Genomic DNA, 23,576 nt, shown 5'->3' on the forward strand with positions numbered 1-23,576 from the left:
CACCAGGCACACAGACACCACCAGCCGTCAGTGCACGCTTTCACCAGGCACACTCACACACACCACCGGCCGTCAGTGCACGCTTTTTACCAGGCACACACCAACAGCCATTAGTGCAAGCTTTCAACAGGCACACACACCAACAGCCATCAGTGTACGCTTTCACCAGGCACACACACCACCAGCTGTCAGTGCACCCTTTCTCCAGGCACACACACCACCAGCCGTCAGTGCACACTTACACCAGGCACACACACACCACCAGCCGTCAGTGCACGCTTTCACCAGGCACACTCACACACACACCACCGGCTGTCAGTGCACGCTTTTTACCAGGCACACACCAACAGCCATCAATGCAAGCTTCCACCAGGCACACACACCAACAGCCATCAGTGCATGCTTTCACCAGGCACACACACCACCAGCCGTCCGTGCACGCTTTCTCCAGGCACACACACCTCCAAACATCAGTGCACAATTTCTACAGGCACACACACCACCAGCCATCAGTGCACACATCAATTGTTAACACATCCACAATTAACTATTGTAGCAATCGCAGTATGGCGCACTTTACTTTTAAACATATTCATCTATAGCGCAGCAAGCCACCATTGCTACAAAAATAAATACACTTTTTTTGGCCTACAATTTATCGACTTTTGTTGCAATTGGTGTTGCAATATTTAGCAATGCCAATAGCTCAAACTTAATTAACACGAGACCTATTGCATTGCAAATGCTTGTTTCAGTAGTCATGGAGGCATGTGAGAATGTCTTGTGGGGAGCCGGGCGCCGGAAAAGAACAACCCGCCCTATGCGTACGGCCCAGAGGGCGATCCTTCCTCTCCAGCTCCGTAACCATATGGCAGAACAATCGTAGGACCTACTCCTCCAGGCGGCCAGCATCGGTCTGTAACAGGATGCACTTAATTCGGATGTTGGACCTGCGGGACCTGTTTTCCACGTCCTCCAGATGATAGTTGAGGTAAGCATTGCGGTCTTGAAGTTCTAGGATCACTCTGTAGCACTCCTCCAGCTCTTCTTCTCTGGCATCACCAGACTGTTCCACAGAGTCTACTCGGTGTTCCGCAAAGTCTAGTCGGTGTTCCAGTTTGCTTATCTCGTTTCGTAAATCCTTGACCTCTTTAGTCACCTCTGTCCTCAGGGTCGCTATATCATCTTGCAGCTTGCTGAAGGCGGCTTCTAAGAATCCGCGTGTGATAGAGGCCTCCTCGTTTGCATCTTGTCTTTCAAGACCAGAGGTGGCATGACTTTGGAGAAGCCAGGCCTGGGGCTGGCCCCGCCCACTTGGTGGAACCCTTGGTGAGGAGGTCTTTAACGGTGGTGTCCTTTTTTGCTGGTTGAGGTCATTGTAACTGGCATCTCTTCTCAGGTGTGTTCCTGGTTGCTTCTGTCCTCGCTTCCAGCAATCCGACAGATCTCCCAGCTTACCCTCCAGTATGGCACTAGGGGTCAAAGCTGTGTAAATTCCCTTCAGTCACTAATCTGGTGTTACCTTGTCCAGGGCCTTTGATAACCAGGAGTGAGAAGGGAGGGGGCTCCCAGGTAATCTGTTCCTGTTGCTGCTGCCCTCCTTTCATGTGACCTCAATACTGTCCAGTGCCTCTTAACTTCTAAGCGGTGGTGGGCTAGGGTGTGCTCTTCTGTGATGTGTCCATTTGGGCCTGCAGCGTCCCCTCGATTAGAGCTCCCAGCCCGGTAGCGCGTTGGCATGAGGAACTCCAGTTCAGCTAGTGTTCCCCTATAGAGGGTCTGGTAAGCCAGTCTCGTCAGGTATCATCACTAGGGGTCGTGGCCAAATAAAGAAGTATGCCTTCATTGTTTGTGCCCTATAATGCAGGGCTTCCGCCTGATCGACCGGGCTCTCTCGCCTCCTAGCAGCTGTCCGGTGTGTGAATAGTCTATTGACCAGGGGGCCCCACCAAAAGACTGCTTTGCAAGACATGGGAGCCGACACACAATTATCCTGCTCTCCCTCACGTAGGCTCTCTCTGCTCTACCAGCATGCGGACACCCGCCGATATCGAGTATGGTCCCAGCCTATGTCTACAGAAGTGCTGCCCGGCCGCCATCTTGTGTTCAGGCCGGCCCGGGGGGGCTGATGCTGCAGTAATCGGCTGCCGCCGAGCTGTCACCAGGCCACAGGCCCACGCGCTCTTCCAGGTGCCACAAACAGCGGGCGGTCTGCAAGTCTCGTGGATCCCCGGCACAGTTCCAAAGTGGGGGTAGAGGGGAGGGGCAGAACGCAGCACGGCCAGCAGTCTCTCCGCTAGTCTCGCACCCCTACCTCGGCCAATCTGTGGCCGCCCTCACACCTACAGGCATCCGCTGTGTCCCCAGCTGTGCCCCGGAGCGCCTGTGGGCCTCTGGATCTTCTTTCTTTTCCAGTCCCGGTCAAGGCCACCCAGCAGCCATCTTGCAGCCCGGCCAGCACGGGTGTCGGGTTCATGCCAGGTTTGTTTCGCCTCTCTGTTGCTTTAGGTCTGGGCTTCAAGGTCGTGGATCAGCACCTCGAGCTGCCCCCACACCTTGTGCCGGCACCACCGAACGGCTAGCCCGTGTGTCGGTGTCTGTGCGGCGGAGCTCCGTAAGGGTGCTACTGAATGGGTGCCATCTTGGACACGCCCCCCAGGAATTTTCATTTAAAGAGAAGGAGGGCAGGGTGGTGGAGTGGAGTCCTTGGACACTTGTACTTGATAATGTCAGTCTTCCGTCCCAACAACAGTAAAGACATTTTTTATTGCCTGCCATTTCCAATGATAACCATTTATCGGACTAGTAATTGGATACTAGAAGGTCATTTCACTGTGGCTCTTGAGCTCGGTATTGACAGATGCCCGAACAGTGGCAAAACATAGCTGTCCATCTCTCACTGGTGGAGGGTAAACCCGACTTGAATTTGATACACATATAGTGTTCCCATGTGAGAGAGACTACGCTTTTTACTCGCAGGTCTTCTTTGAGAATCAATTATTTTTCATATCTTTCCAACACTCAAGACTCAGTAATGAACACAACTTCTAGTCTACAAATACTATCTGACCACGTCACCAGTTACAATGACATTAGCGTTAATCCCATTAAATGCAACCCTATGACTTTGGAGAATGGACAAAACCGCATTGTGAGATCCAGTACTAAGATCTAACATTCATAAGGCCTTAACAAACTATCTGAAAGACAGTGAGACAGCCTGAATTACCTGGGCTGTGATTGCAGACAGAGATAAGGCTTTCATGAGAAGGGAATTAATTAAGCAAAAGACTACCAACGAGATGAGTCATTAGAGACAGAGCAAAAAGACAGGAACTAAACGAACATACAGAGAACCATGCCAATTTATAAATTACTAAATGTCCAGCAAATCCACTACAACATGAGCAAAAGGTCAATAAACTGCTGGCTTGGAAATAAAAACTACACTTGGCAAGAAACTAAATCTTATGCTATAGAACAAATAAACAGGATTATTGTTTTGGGTGGGTGACTACCTACCTCAAGGAATTATCACAACTCTTCTATGGGTGAACCCTCAAAGTCAATAAGTAGACCTGAGTTCAACCACCTGGTAGTTATGGCACATAGCTGACAGTCTTAACTCATGGCAATGTGTAAAATATTTATGCTGTACCAGAAAAGTAATTAAATTCAAAACAATAAAAATCTTTAACCTCATTGGAAAGTTAGAGTAAACTTTAATAAACAAATTAACAACAAAATGCCAAACATTTTAAGCAGGATTTGAGCCAAAAAAGCACAAAGCAGCAATGATATTCAATGATTGCGGTAGACCAGGACCTACGCGCAATGTGCGGTTATCCTCGATGGAGCATTGATCGAATACACCGACCAAGTTCATCCTGGTCTAAGATTTTACCTTCTGATGTAGTACTTTGAATTCCAATCCACCGCATAATTAAACTACTAAAGGGCCCTAGGACAACAAGGGCAGCTCTTAGAAACTCACAGGGTGTAAGGCAGAGGCCAACAGCAGGGTCCAGTACAGGTCAGTTGCCACCAACAGTAGTTTACACTTCCAAGAATAGGTCTCTTGTAGTTTGCTGTATCCTTGTAGCTTGAACAGGATGAAAGCCTAATGACCCTTGGACTCAATTCTTTGTCTTGGATAGAAAAAGGAGCAGGCCCTCTCAGTTAACAGACAGCAGGTCAAGAGCTCTTATCTCCTGCAGGTCGAGGACATTTTCTGAAGGTGTTGCTTGGAGGTGCCACATTTATGCCTGGCAGTAGATAGTAGGTGACCATAACCAATAGGGTAAATGTTCCTGGGCCAACCCTATCCCCTCTGGGCACTTTCAAGATGGAGAAAGTATTCAGCTACACTAAACCTGGGCTGTGAGGGCAGTGTGTGTGTTTGTGTGTGGAGGGTACTATGGTAATACTAGTATCCTCCCACACCTAATTCTAAAATCTAGTTTGGGGCAGCCATTGTACCTACAGACAGAAGTCTGGTAGGACAAAAGCAGAGTCCTTTAGCAACCAGGCAATGGATCCACAAGAATTGTCGGGGCATACCTTTTTCTGCCCTTTTAAGTGAGGCTCAGGTGTTATTGTGAAACCAGCAGACCTGTCACGCAGGATTTGACACTGTACACCCTGCATATTTGTTCGGATTCAGAGGAGCCATCTTTGGCCATTCAGGTCAGTCTACTGTTTGCTACTGGAAGGCATTTCACCTCTATGCAAAGCTATTTGCTGGAGAGAAGCCAGACAGCCAATTCAAATGAATCTCCAGGAACTTCATCCAGGGAAAAGGTAGCTTTCTAAAAGTTACTTTTCTTTAATAAACATCAGAAATCTGACTTTACCATTAAATTGGGTTTGTTATAACAAATTTTTAAAAAGCTATTTAATTTTATTTTATCGATCAACAGATTTGTATTGAGTTTTATGCCATGAGAATAAAGAACATTGTAAGACACACTTGGCTTATTCAAGAAAATTACATAATGGGATTGCAAGGCATTAGCATTCAGTCAATACACCACATCATTACAATTCAGAAGCGACAGTAGCACCCCCACCCTTATGCAGTACCATGGAGTTATTGGCCCAACCACTTCCTCTATACTCGGCCATGTTTAAGGGGGCAACCCCTGGCCTCACAGACCAGTTTCGCAGCAGCGCACACCAATCCACCCCGGGCACCATGGCGGAAGAGTGGGACGTGAAGGGGACCTCCATCAGACAGAACTATCTCGTTTAGCGACCATAAGGTCAGTCCCTCTAAGTCAGCCCTCATACCCACAAGGACACCTAGTAGAAGCATGAGGGTAGAGAGGGGGACCTTCCATCCCAGCACCTCGGTTGACTCTCCTACCACTGCAAACCAGAACCTTTGAATTAGAGACACAACCAAACCACATGATAAAAATCAGCATGAGCAGCACCACACCAAAGGCATGAGGGTTTGTGAAGTAGTCCCGCCCGGTGGAGCAGAGCTGGAGAGAGACAGGTACTATATAAGTTGTATGTTTAGACCAGGCGTAACTTGGAAGACGTTGTGATCATCCTCCGCACCATCAGTGCGATATGCCAATATTCAACCTCAAGAGGCCCCAGCCATGCCTCCCATCAGCTCATGAGGTGGTCTAGGGTGCCTGCTGTATTAATGATCAAGGTTTGGTACATTAATGAGACTCCCCCTTTGCCCAAATCACACATCAAAAGTTTAGCCTTTAGTGGACTTAACTATGGGAGTGAGTCAATTTGAGAGAGATGCGACTGAAGTGCATGTCTCAGTTGAATGTATTTATAAAACTGTGCATATGTGGTTTGAAGTTCCTGATATGAGTGCATATGTGTCCCGACCAGACGTCTCCAGGGTGCAAGATCCCAGTAAGGTCCCTTAGTCCAAAACCCTGTAAATACGCTACCTCTCTCAACCAGGTACCATGCCAGTGTTACACATTCATCGCAAAGACATCAGAGGCGAGTAAGAAAGCGTTAGTGTGCCAGTGGAGAATGTTCTTATTACCTATGTTGTGTTCCTTCCAGAGTCATTCAGGAGTTGTATTCTCAGTTGATGACTTGGTGGGAGGAGACTGTCTGAGAGACTGATCTACAATACCCATGATTCCTGCTGAACCGGAAGTATAAAAGCAGCTTCCGGGTTCAGCATGCTGCAGATTATTCTTGTCGGATCTCTGAAGCAGAGCTGCTGTGCGTTTGATTGGTGCACTGCACCCTTTCCCACAAGAAGACTCCGATACAAAGTTTGGATTGTTGAAACGATGGCTGAGACAAGGTTACTCTCTAATCACCGCTAGGCTTTGTCCATTTAAACATAGCGGACATTTATTTCAGTGTTGGGAAGGTGTTAAAAAATTTATTTATTTTTTGTCCTCATTTGCCACCTTGGTTTTGCTTTTATGATGAAATCCAATGGTATACAAGCGGAGTGCTGTCTCAGATTGAAATATTTGGCAGGGCTTAGCTTGTCCAACTGTACTCTACCCTCAGCTCATCCAACTTCAACCATTTGTAGGCATCAAACAAAAACCAGTGAAAGGTGGAGAATCTTGCCACACTCGTGCCAGGCCCCGGATTTAGTTTTAGTGGCTTAATCATAGGACCCGGGAAAAAAAAAAAAAAAAACAGATGCTAATGTGCCCACACTAATAGGTGCCAAAACGCTCTTTTGTTCGAATTGCCGGCCCTTCCCAGATCTAGCTTGGAGACAGCCAATATGGAAGTGAACCAATCTTCTATTGTAGGGGGTAGAGAGTCTTTCCATGTCTTACATATCTCCCTTCTGGCCAGTAAAATTAGATAGAAGACCAGCTTCTTCTCCAGACTCTGAACACCATCCAGGATACCAAAGATGACAAGTGGGAGATCAATAACAATGTTCAAGTTCAAGGACGATGACAGGGTTTTACTTATTGCTTCCCAAAATGCGGTCAGGGAGGAACACTCAAAAAACATATGGCAGTCCGAAGCGGCCGCTAAACCACACTTAGGGCATGCCACCACGCTACCCAAAGAGAACTTTGATAGCCTTAGAGGGGAATAATAGGCTCTATGCATGGAAAAGATGTGGTTTCTTCGAAGCCAAGATGGTTTCACAACCTCCCACAAGATTTCACAAGATGAGGTCCAGAGTTCTTGCAAATTGCTGTCTCCCATAGAGGAAGACCAAAGCTCGTCAGGAAGTGAAAAAAACCCTCTCTTTCTTCTATGATCAGTTTGTATCATGTTGAGATTTCTTTTTTGGCAGGAGATTTATCAACCAAAAGGGATATTAACTGGCTATGCCCACCTAGGGGAAGTTTGGTTCCACGGGTTGGCCTGGAGCTATGTGCATGGGACCAGCTAGATATTTGTATGTACTTAAACCTGGCAAAGTTAGGGCCTATAATGTTTCTCAGGTATTCCCATGAAAATAATTCACCCTCCAAAAATAAATCACCCCATACAGCCAACCCAGCTTCCTTAATCGGGGCCACCAGACAATCATTCAACCAATCTGGGCTTTCTGGGAGGTCCCAAAGCGGGGTCCGACTGCCGTAATACCCTATTTTAATCGCCTTGATTAGCTGGGCCCACATTTTAGCCATTCCCTGTAGGATCTTCAGCTTAATCTTTTTTTAAAATTTCGGGTCTCCAAATTTAAACAAGAACCCCGATTGGCTGACACCTTCTCCTGTAAGGAGGGTGGAATACAAAGACCCCACCCCGTGCTCAGATGGGTTTTTTTAAGAGCATTCTGGCATGGGACAGTTGGAATGCCCAGGCATAGGTCTGAAAATCTGGGGCTGCGATTTCCCCCTTATCTCTACGCCTCCTAAGCTTCTTCCAAGATATCCTTGCAAGACGCTTATTCCAAATAAAAGAATTAATGTCAGACTGCAATTTATTAATTAATACAGGATCAAAGTATAACGGGATAGTGTTAAAAAGAAAAGAAACCTTAGGTAAAACGGACATCTTAAATAAATTGGACCTACCTAAAAAAGATAAAGGAAGATGTGCCCATGACTGTAACAATTTACGGCACTCCTTAGCCACAGCATCAAAGTTTATCTTGGCGATCTGATTAATATCCTTGACAATGTTAACCCCCAGATACCTCATCTTATTGCCGTGGGATATTAAGGTATCTGTTGGAATCTGATCTACGTTCCACATCATCATCTCCGTCTTTGACGCATTAATCTCATACCCGGAGATTTCACCAAACTCCGAGGCTGCTTTAAGGACAGCTGGGAGTGCAGTTTGTACCTCTGATGTATATACCAAGATGTCATCGGCGTACAGGGCCACCTTCCTCTCCCACCCCTTATACTCGAATGGTAAGATGTTCTTATTATCTCTTAAACTCTGGGCAAATGGTTCGATATAAAGATCGAACAAAAGCGGGGAGAGAGGACAGCCCTGCCTTGTACCCCTCGAGATGTTCAATGGTTCAGTCAAGGCACCATTTACCAGGACACGAGCGCTAGGATTCTGATATATAAGATCAATTGCCCGCCTCATTCCCCTTCCCACATTGAACTTGGCCAAGGCCTCCGACAGGTAGACCCAGTTCACCCTGTCAAAGGCCTTGGTTGCATCCAAAGTGAGGATCGCCAGAGGAAGGGAACCCAGCCCAGCCATATCAATCGCCCCCACTAAATCATAAGTTAGTTCGTAAAGGTGACGCCCCTTCACAAAACCCTTCTGATCGAAATGAAGGATTTCAGGGGCCACCAATGCTAATCTTTTAGCAGGTATTGTGGTAAAGATTTTATAATCCACATTCAGGATCGATATGGGTCTATATGAACCGCATGACGTAGGGGGTTTTCCGGGTTTTAGTATCAATGTTATAGACGCACTGTCCCAGGATGCCGGCGGGCTAATACCATCCAATAAGATTTGATTAAATAAAACGGTCAAAAAAGAGATCAATTCTTGCTCTAGTGCTCTATAGATCTCGGCTGGTAGACCATCGGGCCCAGCCGCCTTTCCCTTTTTAGCAGTTTGGATGGCCATGCTGACTTCCCCTTCTGAGATCTTACTATCCAGGGATTCACTCTGTTCTCTTGATAGAGCTGGAAGGGTGATTTGATTCAGCCACTCCCTGATAAGACCCGGTTCTACTCTTTTATCCTCCTGATATATATCCTGGAAGAAATCTCTGAAAGCCTTTCTTATGTCCAAGTCCAAAGATATTGGGACATCATTGATCTTAATCAGGTCTATGTTGTTACGTGCTTGATCCGATTTGGCTTTCCATGCCAATAGCTTCCCTGCGCCTTCACCATATTCAAAATGAGCGATCTTGCTAGCATCCCATCTTTCTTGAACCTGCTGGTTTAAAACTGAGCTTAATTTAGCCTTTAAAGAGAGTAACTCATTGTTGAGGCATGTCAAAAGGTCTGACTGGGACGTTTGAGAAGCCAAGTTGGTATCGATTTCGCTCTGAGTTCTAACTATATCAGCCTCTATAGAGGCCACGGCTATCCTGTACTCCTTCCGTCTGTAAGATACCTTTGATGTAATAAGGCCTCGTAAAAATGCTTTTAGGGAATCCCAGACCACACCATTATTGTCCAAAAACATTTTTGAGTTGAAGTATTTGCCGGTGTTATTCCTAAGACAATTCACGGTTCGGTGAGTATTCTTCACCTTGCCCGGATAACTTGTTCGTATCTGAAATCTTTGGTATTTGAGGGGAGTAAAACAGTTGTGAATTGTACCAAAGAAAACACCAAACAACAGTGTGAAAGGATCAAGTCTTCCCTGCAATATTTTGATAGACTTTCATTGTATCGATTTCGTTACTGTGATAAAAAAACAGTCCTAGGGAACTTATGAACTTTACAAAAGGAAGTTGCGGCTCTGAACATGAATAATCACGGATTCCTTGATTGCCATGACACAAATCTGTTACCCATTAGAAAATGTATTAGTTCTTTCGTATTCTCTTTTCGATATCCTAGCAGGGCCTCATTTGAGTCCTGGTTGGTTCAATCCCTCCGAGTCTTGTCTTCTTGTTCAATTTGGTAGGTATTCAAGATTATGGGAATGGAGAGGGAAATCTACCAGTACACGTTTAGGTAGATTAATTGTATTTTTACTTAACAGTATTACTCTGAGGAAGGAAGATAGTGGAGTACTTGGACTCTTGTCCTTGGACACAAGGTTATCCAGGGCTTTCTTTTGCAGGAAAAAAATACATATATACTAGTTGAGAAGAATTTTGATGATCTTTAATCATTCAACAAATATATATATCTATATATATATATACATATATATATATATATATATATATATATATATATATATATATATATATATATATATATATATATATATATATATATATATATATATAAAACAAGTTCATACGTTATGTTTTACAGCTCTCCTTCCCTGCAGTTCCCTGCCCTTCCTTCCCTCACTGGATCACCTGAATAATCTGTGCTATTATAGCAATCGGATTTAAGGCAAACAAGAGGTGGACCACTTTGAGCAGCGAGCCGATCCCGAGGGGCTTGATTATTGAGCCTCAACAACCAGAGTGGTGTTCGCTGTGTGAGTTTGGTGTCCCAGCGGGTGTGCCCTAAAGCTGCCCTCCATGCTTGTAGGGCATATTTGGTCACTGAGGGTGTGGCGTTAGGAACGGAACAACCATACAAAATAGACAGAAGTTTGGGGAATCTCATAAGGTTTAGCTTCAGATGATATGTATGATCTGCCCATTCCCCATTAAACCAATCATGGATAATCTGGAGGTGTGAAGTTAAGAGATACAGATAGAGGTTGGCCATACCCAATCTGCCGTCGTAGGGGCCCTGCTGTCAATGTGTAAATGCAAGGCGAGCGCTAGGACCGTTCCATTGAAAGGACATCGTAACTCTATCCAGGGTCTGGAAACAGTTCCACGGAATGAGGAGTGGCAGGTTTTGAAAGATGTAATGAAAACGAGGTAGAATCATCATTTTATATCGGGTGATGCATCACATTACATTTAGCAAGAGGGATTGCCATCTAACCAAGTCAGCTTTAACTTTCTGTGTAAGGGGTTCTATGTTGAGAGACCAGGCAAGCTCGAGGTGCAGTGTGACCAAGATGCCCAGGTATTTGAAGCCAGTCAAAGCAGTCTTGGGAGGAGGCCACAGGCACCAGTATCAATGTAGACGGGTTTACCCTAAGAACCGAAGTCACACCAAAGCAATCTAAAAGGTGGGGACAGAAAGCCCCCTTCTATACGCGGTACAGCAAGTAAAGCAGGACATCGTTCGTGTACAAGGCTATGTGATCTTCATCAGTGCTCCATTTCCATCCATGGGTCTGGGCATCTACTCAGGTGAGTTGGGTCAGAGGCTCAATTGCAAGCGCAAAAAGGAGTGGGGATAGGGAATAATCCTGCCTGGTTCCTCGGCCTATGGGGAAAGGGTGAAAGAGGATTCCATTAATGTTAACTCTTGAGGTCAGATTGGAATATAGTGCTCCGACCATGCCGCTAAAGCGAGGGCCGAACCCGGTTCCTGCCAACAACCAGCTGGAATAGCCCCAGTCCACAGTGTAAAAAGCCTTTTCAAAATCTATAAAAAGCAAGGCCAAATCCGGGAATAAGAGATGGTAGTGGGCCAGGGCCAGGCCCCCGGGAATTTAACTAAGGCAGTGTTGTGTGTCGGCATGAAACCACACTGATCGGAATGTATCAATGTGGAGAGGACCTGCTTGAGTCAGGCAGCCAGTAGGATCGCAAAGATCTTCTTCCCCGTTGATTAGGGATATCGGGGGATAGTCAGCACATGAAGTAAATGGAGGTTTTGTGATCACCACAATCGTGGCAGTAACCAGCTCTGTGGGAAAGGCACCCAGTTCCCCAACCTCCTTATAAAGGGCAAGGAGTTGTGGGGTCAGAATGTCTCGGAGTGGCAGGTAATTTCCGCTGGGACACTGTCGGGACTGGGAGTTATCCCAGGTGCCACTGCTGATAATGTAGCCTATACTTCTTCAACCGAAAATGGTTTGTCTAGGGTTCTAGCGTCGGACCGAGAAAAGCAAGGCAAGGGAACGTCATAAAGGAATCGAGCGGAGAAGGTCTCTTCAAGATGGGTCTGTGTATAAGTTATGATAGTAACAGGTAAATGCATGTGTAATCTCAGGGGGAGATTCAAAGGAGGCACTGAGTTCATCGATGATCTCTGGCACAATCCTATTCTCGTGATGGTGGGAGGCCTATTTAATTATTTTAATAATTTTTTAAGAAGGTCCTATTCCCAAGGCGCAGTATTAGTATTTTAGTCTGTACTAGGTTTTGGGTGGTAGTCATTGTAAGGCTATGTTAACATTACATTTCTACTTTTAAATAAAATGCACCCAGGTTTCAATTTACTGTTGAATTGTATGAGAACGTTAACCAACAAAGCTAATGACCAGCATGTTAACTAAAGCGGTAGCCGAGGGCCGAGAACCGGCAGTGTTATTTTTTCACACGACAGGGTGAAGTCAAAATATATTAAAACAAGTTCCGAAGTGCTGTTTCAAAATGTAAGAATTCATGCAGAGTTCAGCTGCTCTGGCTCCGGGTGAATGCTCTAGTTTCATCACAGCCCCGGGTACAAATATCAGAGGCACTCATTGTTAAAAATTCAACTTTAACAGACACTTCATAATATTGTCCAGTATTAATGAGGAAGGTGCCCACTAGGGAGAACACAGCTCTAATGTACATTTCATCTTGTTTGAAAGTACAAAGGAGAGCATTAGTGGGGTGGGGGTGTTTGCATACATTACAGAGAGCGGAGGGGTATTGGGGGTTTAAAATCGCTATGGAGAGCAGATGGGGATGTTTAAAAACATATCCGAGAACGGGAGGGTGGTTGGGGTTTAAAACAAAGAGGGAGATGGGAGGGTTGAACACACATCGGAGAGTGGGAGGGGGTTGGTCACTTTATGCAATAACCACAGTTGTGCACAATTACACACAATACATTTCCAAAGGAAGGAAAAAGCAGGTAGAAAAGCAATGCAATTCAGTTGTTAATGTGGTTAACCCTTTAGAAATCGGAAGGTTCAGGCTAATGTCCAAAATGCCACAGCCAAGTTCTCTGTAGCAACAGGGGTCTCTGTAGCAGGCGCGGTACGAAGACAAGGGGTAACCTTCAAAAGTAAAGCAAAGGGGGACTTGCAGGCAAGTCTGAAGGCTCTCATGGTAGAGTAGGGTCGCAAGGGCCGTTAGGGAACAGCTGGATTGAAAATGCACCGGCCGGACGGGTGCAGGGAAGATGTATGGCTGGGCAACGGCGTAAAGAAGCACCTCGCGGTCAGGAGTTGGCACCTTGTAGGGATGATTCTGGGGCTGCCGGGCAACTGCTGAGGTGAGTCACCAGAGTCCTGAAGTCCCTCGTCGGGTGCTGGTTGGCTGTAAAGTTGGAGTTCACCTGGACTCTGCCTTGTAAGTTTTTGCAGCAAGGGGTCTAGTACCCCAGGTGCTGGTGCCTTGCAGCTCTGGTGGGTTCTGGGGCCTCAAAACTTGGTGCTGCGGCCGGGCTCACCCTCCAGAGCAAATGTACCTTCAAAAGGCACTTGGAGATGTCGATCAAGCTGGAGAGCTCGAAGACGCTGGGCCAGACTTTGCAGTTTTTGAAGACTTGCAGCTGCATTGAGATACTACCTCTATCTGGAAGGAGTTCTTTGGCAATTTGCGAAGTGGTGGGGACCCTCTGAGATTTGTGGAGGCCACACAGCGACAAGACCAGCTGGAGGATGGTGATTGTCGAGTTCTATGGTGGCAGGCAGGAGTTTGCGCCCCTTGACCCCCACGAGGTCTGCAGATCTGGGATCCAACAGTGTTTCTTCATTCGTCTTCTTGTCTTCTTGGAATCTAAGTTCAGGATCTGTGGACGCCACCTAAATAATACATTTTGGGGCATTTACAAAGGAGTGACAGATAGTGGCCAATGAGCCCCTTACCCGCAGTGTCTACTCCCTCTATTATGCCCACCTCCTGTCGGAGTGGGACCTAACCATTATTGGAGAAGTTCCATCATCTTCAAGATTGTGCACAATGAAAAATGTGCTTCACCTTCGCTCCAGCACCTGAGGGATGAAGTTGGCAGAGTCTGGCACACTTCCTATTCTTTCAAAGTTTTCCGGCTTGTCTTTTTGCCAGAAGACGATGAGGACAGAAAGGAGGCCTAATCCTATCAGGAGAGGCTGGGGTCGCGTTCCAAAGGCAGCCAGGCTTTTGAAGATTCCTGCCACAGATGGCTCTTCCTGACTGGGAGAAGGTGTGAACCGGCAGCAGTTACTTCAGATTTTTAAACAGTGGGGAACCTCAAATCTGGATCCGTTTGCAACTCTTCTAAACAAGAAACGCAAAATGTGCACAAGCAGGTTCCTTCAGAAAAAGTATTGGGGAAATGCATTTCGATTAGCCTGGATAGGGATGTCCGCTTATGCGTTTCCTTCTTTTTCTCTCAATCCCACAGTTATTCGATAAAAGAAGCAAGAACCATGCCGCTTCATTCTAATAGCTCCAGTGTGGCCAAGGCAATATTGTCACACAGAGCTTCTTCTCCTATCAAAATGCCTGCACATTTCGTTCAAACCTTTGGAGAACCTCATTTGCATGAACCACGGTCAAATTGCCCATCAATCGCTCAGTTGATGAACTTGAGCTTGGCTCCTTACGACAGTGAGTGCAGATTGCTGAATATTCCACATGAATATAAATGCATTCTTGAGCAGTCCCATGCGAATGCTACAAGTAAATCCTCCAAGGGAAATGGAAGATTCTGCTATTGGTGTGTCAATAATAATCTACCTCCCTTTAAGTCTGCTCCTGAACAGTTGCTACCTCACCTACTTCATCTAGCGAAGTCAGGCCTAGCACATACTTCGATTACAGTTCACTGGGCGTCAATTTCAAGGTTTCGTAGACAGAGGGCAAAAGTCTCTAAATGGTCTCATAGACTAAGGAATTCATAAAAGGTCTTTTCAGAGTCTTTCCTCCTTTGAAGATTCAACAAGTGACCTAGCAGTTAAATAGAGTTCTATCACAGCTCATGAAAAGTCTGTTTGAGTCTATACATAAGGAAGACATAAAATATATGTCTGGGAAGATAACCCTTCTCTCAGCCCTCACTCCAGCAAGGCAATTAAGCAAAATTCAAGCCTTTCCGGTTGATGAACCTTTCTGAAAGTCACATCGTTCCATTTCAATGAACCAATTGTGTTGACAATATGTTTTTTTAAAACCATTCATCCAGCGCTGAGAGGAGCCCTGCATTCTCTGGATGTCAGACAAAGTTCAAAGTTTTATATAGACAGAACTAAGACTTTTAGGAAATCCTACAAGGTTCTAATATCATTTGCTCTGGCTAAAAGAGGTTACGCTTTGTCACAGAGCAATATTGCTCGTTTGGTTTCTGCATCTATTGCTTTTTCACATGACAAAGTAGGAAGACTATTGTCAGCAAAGGTTATGGCGCATTCTACAAGAAAAGTGGACACGTTCACAGCCCTGTTCGCTGGAGTTTTGCTACCAGACATTTGCAGAGCAGCAACATGGGCTGATGTTCATACCTTCACCAAACATTATTGTTTGGAGTCTTCATGGAAGGCTGAAGCCGCAGTTCGGCAAGCAGTGTTACGTTGCATCTTTCAGTATGGTAAAGAAATCTTAGTATTTCTTACTATCAGATTTTACAATGTCGTAAAAGTTTTATGTTTGAAATAATACAAGTTTGTCTTTTCTCTTGATAGTTGACTTCTTACATTGTAGTTATTTATGTATTTAAGAGTGGTTTTCAATATCAAAAGAAGAAGGGGGATGGGGAACCTGATAAGAGGTCCATTGCCCTTGCCCCAATGAGTCAGTTAAATAATCCTAGAGGGTCACAGTTCCTATATTATGTATTGACAGGTTTCTGTGTCCATTGTATCAGTCTGATGGGCATATCCTTCATAGGACTTCTTGCGAAATGAAGGAGTTTTCAAACAGTACATGGTATTCAGCATCATCGTACAACTTTTTATAACCCACAAGGCAATGGCATTACAGAAAGGATGAATCGCATGATCAAGGGAACTGTACAGTTGGCCATGCAGAGTGGTACTGATGGGTCTGTAGCGATCCAGGAAGCTCTTTGGGCACATTGCACCACGGTCAACAAGGGACTCAACAGATCTCCGTTTGAAGTTATGAGGGTACGCAAGGCAAGAACTAAATGTGTTCCAGGATGGTTGGAACGCAGTGAGCAACTGAGAGTACCTTGGAAAGGTGTAAAGTCTCGAAGATTCAAAGAGGTGACTGGGTGAAGGTCAAAGATGGCCGCATTGCCAGAGGTCTATTCAAGTTTAGTAGTCTGTTCGAGGTCAAGGAAGTGTGTGCTGTGTTGGAGAATGGAAGCAAGTGGAACAGACATAAGTAGCTTTGCATCAGAAAGGGAGGCAAATATGGTAAATCGGTGGTGGTTAGTAGTAGTATGCTGGCAGGAGAGGGAGTACCTAGATCCAAGGACAGAAGAGGACAAGGGATTGATGGTGCTAGTTATGTCGGAGGAGCACTGGAGGGTGAGAGAAGGGATCGTGGTGTTCAGAGAGAATAAAAGACTCCTGCATATATGCAGGATTATGTGATGGGATTACCTTGAGTCTTACACGCTGTATTTTTGGTTGATCTTTATTTGTATGCTTTATTCTATCATCCCTATTCTAATTTGCTTTCATTTTTTTCCTGTGCATTTCTCCGAATGCCTATGAGGAAATGCTCATGTTTACATTTTGTTAAGTTATCAATGTTTGCATGTATTTACATTTCTATCTCTTATTGTTATTGATAGAACAGGACCTTATTTCCAATGTTCAGTTAGAATGTTTGAAATGAAGGCAGTTTATGCGGAGGCTGGCGATGGGAGGAAAAGTCACACTTCAGTGGGCTGAATTAAAATACGTCTAAAGGCTTCATGAGTGTGATCTAACTTCATTAACCACATGTACGGAGCACATTACTAGATTTAAGGTTATTGGAGATGGATACCTTTTTGTCAGTTACAACTCTGTTCATTTTTAGTGCACTCTCTACGACACCGACCCCCCCCCCCACACACACACATCCCTTGCTCTCCTTCCCAACCTGCACAGGGTTCTGCCTTGTTGCCTGTTTTATTTGTTTTTTCTTACAAAAAGAAATATGTTTCCCCTTTTCAGAATTATGCCACTATATCGCTGCACTTTCCAAAACTACATATCGACTCTACATACCCATCCCAGAGTTTTAAGAGTAGAAGCTCACATCCACTTATTGAATGTGCCAGTTTCCAATGTAACAGAAGAAATAATGTTGTAGGATGTTACTGTCTATGACGTGGAACAGCAGTTTATTGCCATCATTTCAAGGTGTGTCCACTACTCAAACTGTTCATTAAAAGCTTTATGAAAGCCTATAGATGTTCATCCGATTCAACATTGTGTCATTAGTGAAAGCCAGTTTCTTTTTCACTGTAGTTTTCTTTAATTGGCATTGCTTCATCGAGTGCTTGCAGTAACTGATATGGTTTTCTTTTACCCTGATTTTGACTGCACTACATTGGCCAAATGAAGTGCTTATGAAATACTGCAGAACACCTGCACAGGTGTGACTATCATCTGATGAGAGTCCGTTTAATCAGACTGGCAGAATACAAGGTGATCCTGGTGGTACAACAAGATGACAAGCAAAATGGTGTACAAGTTCTGGGTAGACAAGCTGGCGCATTACCCCAACATCAGATTTTAATTTCAATAATAACCCAGACACTGCGGAGAATACCCTTTCGGAGTGGCTGACACACTCCCTTGACTCTCTCATTCCTGCCAGGTGGTCTCAGAGCTGTAATGCCCTGTCCAGCCCATGGTACAATTGACAATTGACAACCTGGCCTCAATTCGGAAAAGCTGTAAAAGGCTGATACAGGCATGGAGGCGAGACTTTGACCCTATCCTGAAAATTGTGCAGCTATAAAGAACTATCATAGAGCCATCCACAAGGAAAGACCTGCTTAGTATGCCAATGAGATCAGACTTAGCAGCAATCCTGCAAAACGTTTCTTTTCTTTGCTCAAGGACCTTAAATCCTCAGGGCAACCAGAAGCCACCCCCTCCTTCTTCCAATCAGCAGCACGAGAGTCTCTCGGCCTTCTTTATCAAGAAGGTCAAGGACATTTATAAAACTTTGCCCCACACTGAGGTTACGGCCAACCCCTCCCTGCGGTCCTGCGATGCCCAGGCACTCTCTGTTTTCCCGGCGCTCGCTCAAGAAACGATGCGCACGATTTGTAATAAATTGAAATCAGGATCCCCTGCAGATACTCTCAAGCCTGATCTAATCCAGAAATGTTTACCGCAACTTCTCTCCCTCTTTTGTAAAATCATCAATCTATCTCTGTCTTCCCACTTCATGGAAGCATGCCAGGGTCCCTCTGTTAAAGAAGCCCACGCTGGATGCCTCCAAACCAGAGAGCTACCGCCCTATCTTCCTACTCCCGCTGGTCTCCAAGATCACCCAAGCCCACATTAATACCACCCTTACAAAGTTTTTAGAAGACAACCACCTGCTGGACCCATCCCAGAACGGTTTCTGGCCTCGTCATAGCACTGAGTCCGCCCTTCTGGCTGTAGCGGAACATCTGAGGGGCACGTTAGATGTGGGTCGCACCTCAGCTTTAATTTTATTGGATCGGAGTGCTGCGTTCAACACTGTGTACCACCGGATTCTGCTGCAGTGCATGGAGGACATCGGTGTTGGCGGTTCTGCCCTGGGCTGGCTCACTTCCTTCCTAGCTGGGCGTACCTTCCAGGTGCCTGTCCATCCCTTCTGCTCCGAGGTACATGCTGTCCACCAAGGAGTTCCGCAGGGTTCGGCTTTAAGCCCGACCCTTTTTCACTTCTATATCCAACCTCTAGCAGCAGTGGCCAGGAACAGAGGATTCGCTGTGGTATCTTACACATATGACACACCGCTGGTGGTGGCCTCATCTGACAACTCTGGGCAGGGTGCACTCAGGTTTAAGGAACATTTAACAGCCATCGCAGATCGGATGACGGCCAATTGTCTCCAACTCAATGGCAATAAATCGGAGATCCTGGTGGTGGGCAAAGACATCCATCTGTGGAGTGACCTCTGGTGGCCACCCTCTCTGCGCCCTCTGCTGGCTCCTAAACCGGCAGTATAAAATCTAGGAGTCTAGATAGACTCCGCTCTTTCTTTTCAAACCCAGACACTAAGGTATGTTTCGGGCTCCTATATAGGCTCACACCTTTGCTGGGTTTCTTCGACTCTACCACCCGTCAGGTGATCATTCAGGACACAGTTCTCTCTAGACTGGGCTGTGTGAGCTCCCTATATATCGGGGCCAATAGGTCAGAAATACTGAGTCTACAAAGGCCACAAAATGCGGCAGCCCAGCTCTCCTTTATCTGCCGAGAATCCGTTACATCGCTAGTTCCATCCGCAAACTACACTGGCTGCCAGTGGTTAAACGTATTCAATTTTAGACTCTAAGTATCGCCCTCAGAATCATGTTTCTCCAATCTCCCGCTATTCTGGCTAACCTCATGGCACCCTACAGACCCAACCGCTAGTTACGCTCCATGGACCAGAACCTGGCTGTTGTTCCCCGGTTTAAGAGAGTACGGGCCGGAGGACGCTCCTTTCACGTTTGTGCTCCTAAGCTTTGAAACTCCTTCCCAGCACATATCAGAAATATGAAAAATCATTCTTTCTTCCGTAAAGCCATTAAAACGAACCTCTTCCCCACATAACTTCCTTCGGTGTGTTTTTTGGTTTGCTTATGACAGTTGCATTATAGCGTGGGGCAGCTGCGAGCTCTATAAAACCCCTTAACATCTCGGCTTTCCATTGGATGACGGGTTTTTTATCTTCTCGCTCTCAGACCGTCATTCTTGGCCTGTATCGTTCGGCGTCTATGGAATGGACTAAGGGAGTGCCCCATGGCTCCTATCTGAGTCCTAATTTGTTTAATATCTATGTGGCTCCCTTGGTCAACCTCCTTAGACGTGTGGGTTCATTCCCATCTCTTACGCCGACGACACACAGCTGCTTTTTCCCTTTGATAAATTTACTCCATCGGTACAGGCGACCTTCTCCTCTGGCATGAGAGCTATTTAAAACTGGATGAAGAGAAACTTCCTCCAATGTAATGTTGGGAAGACAGAGATTTTGCTCTTCGGAGAGGCCCCCCTATTATGGACTCCGGAATGGTGGCCAGTTGATCTTGGTGTTCCCCCTGCTCCAAAATCCCTTGTTAAGGACTTAGGCATTCGCCTGGATCAGGCCCTTACTCTGAAGGAGCATGCTGCTCAGACAGTTTTCCACACACTGGGCTTACTATGTGAAGTCTTTCCCTTGCTTCCCGATTCAACGCGGAAGACCCTGACTCAGGCGCTTATATTAAGTCTGTAATCACAATTCAAAGAGCAGGGGACATGGAGCTGCTTGGAAAAGGTCCTGTACCGATGCTCCAAAGAACAGTATAAATACAAAGGGAGGTACTAGTTCCTGGAAAGGATGGGGTACAGCCTGTTATGGTTGCACACGTAGGTGTCTCCAGAAGAGAATGAGAGTGTGAGTGGAGGAAGTGATACTCCTTTCTGTTGTGCCCTCACACACCCTTGTGAGTGTACAGCATCATCATTGGGCACTGCTCCTCGTGGGGGTGGCGCTGCAGTCCCTCACGGGCGCTCGTGGAGGGCACTTTGATGGAGATCTTTTAGGAGGTGCCGCAGTTGTGCATGTGGGTATGTGGGGCCTAGTGGTGTGAGTGGTGTTGATAAAATAACCAGTTGATGCCCAAACGTATTTATTGAAGGGTCCAAATGGTTAGGCTAAAAATATCTGCACGGGGATGGAGATGCTAGTTCTGCAAATACAGTGGGAATTGGAACAAATGAATACCCACTACTCTCAACCCGTGTGTGAGAAGTACTATTGTGTCTAATTGTGAGGGGTCGACATGTTTCGCGCTATGCTATGGTCCCTAGTGGATCCCAGACAGTTTCATCAGGACCGTGAGGAAAAAATAAATAAAAGGGAGAAATAGGGAAAGCGGCACCCTATAATCCTCCCATACCTGCAATGAGGAATGGTTGCTTTGTATCAGACACACAGATTACTTGTGTGTTACTCGTGCAAACATAATGGAGACACAAAAGGGGGGGGGGAGGAAAAATCAAAGGAAAAAAAGGGGGAGAGATATCAATAATGGGGCGGTTAAATATCACCTCCAATGAACAGGAACTACCATACTGGTTAGTGGTACTACATACTCAGAGCGTGATTAAAATCCACTGTTGTGAGGTGAGAGACAGATCATGGTCGAAACGCTCTGTACCTTCTGTTATGTCACAAAATCGTGGTTCTGTCGGTTACTCGTGCTGGCTGGTGTGCAGTGATACGGTGTAAGACCTGGCTGCAGACCGGCCACCTTGGGTCATACCGGTTCATATAATCGGTATCTTATGCTTCTACCCCGAACCGGTCCTCACCATACAGTAACTACCGCATAGCCACCACCACCTGATACCGGCTATTTTTATTTTTATTTTAATCTCTTCCTCTCTAGTTTATCTGGACTTACCTGTAAACTACAGCTGAGAGGGACCTCTCAGTAGACTGGCTATATATCCAGTTCAGTCTATTATAACTATATACAACTTTGGTTGTACCAACTGCTCCACTCCTGGCATGTTCACCCATGTGCTCATAATTGTGGCCATGATAGTTACGGCCACATTTTGTTTTTTGGTTTTCCTGCTTCCACGTATTGTGTAAGACTGTTACCGATTATATGAACCGGTATGACCCAAGGCGGCCGGTCTGCAGCCAGGTCTTACACCGTATCACAGCACACCAGCCAGCACGAGTAACTGACAGAACCACGATTCTGTGACATAAAAGAAGGTACAGAGTATTACGACCATGATCTGTCTTTCACATCACAACAGTGGATTTTAATTACGTTCTGAGTATGTAGCTTCACTAACCAGTATGGTAGTACTTGTTCATTGGAGGTGATATTTAACCTCCCCATTATTGATATCTCTCTCCCTTTTGTTTCCTCCCCCCCCCTTCTGTGTCTCCATTAGGTTTGCACGAGTAACACACGAATAATCCGTGTGTCTGATACAAAGCAACCATTCCTCATTGTAGGTATAGGAGGATTATAGGGTGCCTCTTTCCCTATTTCTCCCTTTTATTTATTTTTTCCTCTCGGTCCTGATGAAGCGCTCTGGGATCCACTAGGGACCATAGCATAGCGCAAAACATGTCGACCCCTCACAATTAGACATGATAGTACACCACTCACACCACTAGGCCCCACATACTCACATGCACAACTGCGGCACCTCCTAAAAGATCTCCATCAAAGTGCCCTCCACGAGCGCCCGTGAGGGACTGCAGCGCCACCCCCACGAGGAGCAGTGCCCAATGATGATGCTGTACACTCGCAAGGGTGTGTGAGGGCACAACAGACAGGAGTATCACTTCCTCCACTCACACTCTCATTCTCTTCTGGAGACACCTACATGTGCAACCATAAAAGGCTGTACCCCATCCTTTCCAGGAACTAGTACCTCCCTTTGTATTTATACTTATATAAAGTCACCTGGACTACTGCAATGGCCTGTTGGTTTCTGCTAATGAGTCCTTGCAAAGCAGATTGCAGGTAGTCCAGAATACTGCAGCAAGATTGGTCCTCAATGTCCCTCCTAGGACTGCCTCCCGCCCTGTTCTTTGTCAGCTTCACTGGCTTCCAATGCGCGAACGGGTGAAGGTCAAAGTCTGCTGCAACATCCATAAGGCTTTATTTAACCTCGGCTCGCCTATCTTTCCGAAAAATGTATACCGTATCTGCCTTCTAGGTCCCTTAGCTCGGGATCTAAGTCTCCTCTCGTGGTTCCCCGAGTTAGGAAAGCCAGACTGGGTGGGAAGGCTCTTTCCCACCTTGGTCCCCTCTATTGGAATAAACTACCTCTACACCCGAGACAATGTTCTGACCACCTACAATTTAGAAAACAGCTTAGGACTACTCTTTTCTGTCTTTGATGTTGTTGTATGGCTTCACTTCTTGTTGCCCGTCCAAAGCACAGAGATACCCCTTTGGGGGTCGATTCAGGCACTATATAAACAAATAAATACATTAAAAATAAACATAAATAAATAAACATAACATAACTTTTAAATGAAGTTTTTATGGAAGGTTTTGGAATAGTTTACTTACTGCAAATCCTCACGCTGCTGGACTGAAGTGCAGACGTTAAAGCATCTTTTCGCAGAAAGAAATCTGCTTTACAGAACGCTAGATGCCCCACTCTCATTCTTCATATAGAGAGATTTAAAAGTAGCAGCTGAAGGCCAATGGCTTTGGATTCACGGAGTCCACTCATTATCAACAGATGAAGGATATTCCTCAAATACTATGAATTACCAACTTATTACATCACAATGAACTTGTTTTGATGAAGCATTTATTGCTGTACACATCACATTAGACTATTCAATGGAATCAATTTTATTGACCTCA

General features: G+C 45.7%; 1 protein-coding gene across 7 annotated transcripts in view; it reads right to left on the bottom strand.

Moving 5' to 3' along the window:
• Window positions 1-23,576, bottom strand: part of MAP3K3 (mitogen-activated protein kinase kinase kinase 3) — a 2,022,699-nt gene that overhangs the window by 1,890,532 nt on the left and 108,591 nt on the right. The window lies entirely within an intron of this gene.

This window comes from Lissotriton helveticus, chromosome 5_1, assembly GCF_964261635.1.
Source record: "Lissotriton helveticus chromosome 5_1, aLisHel1.1, whole genome shotgun sequence".
NCBI classification, from domain to species: domain Eukaryota; kingdom Metazoa; phylum Chordata; class Amphibia; order Caudata; family Salamandridae; genus Lissotriton; species Lissotriton helveticus.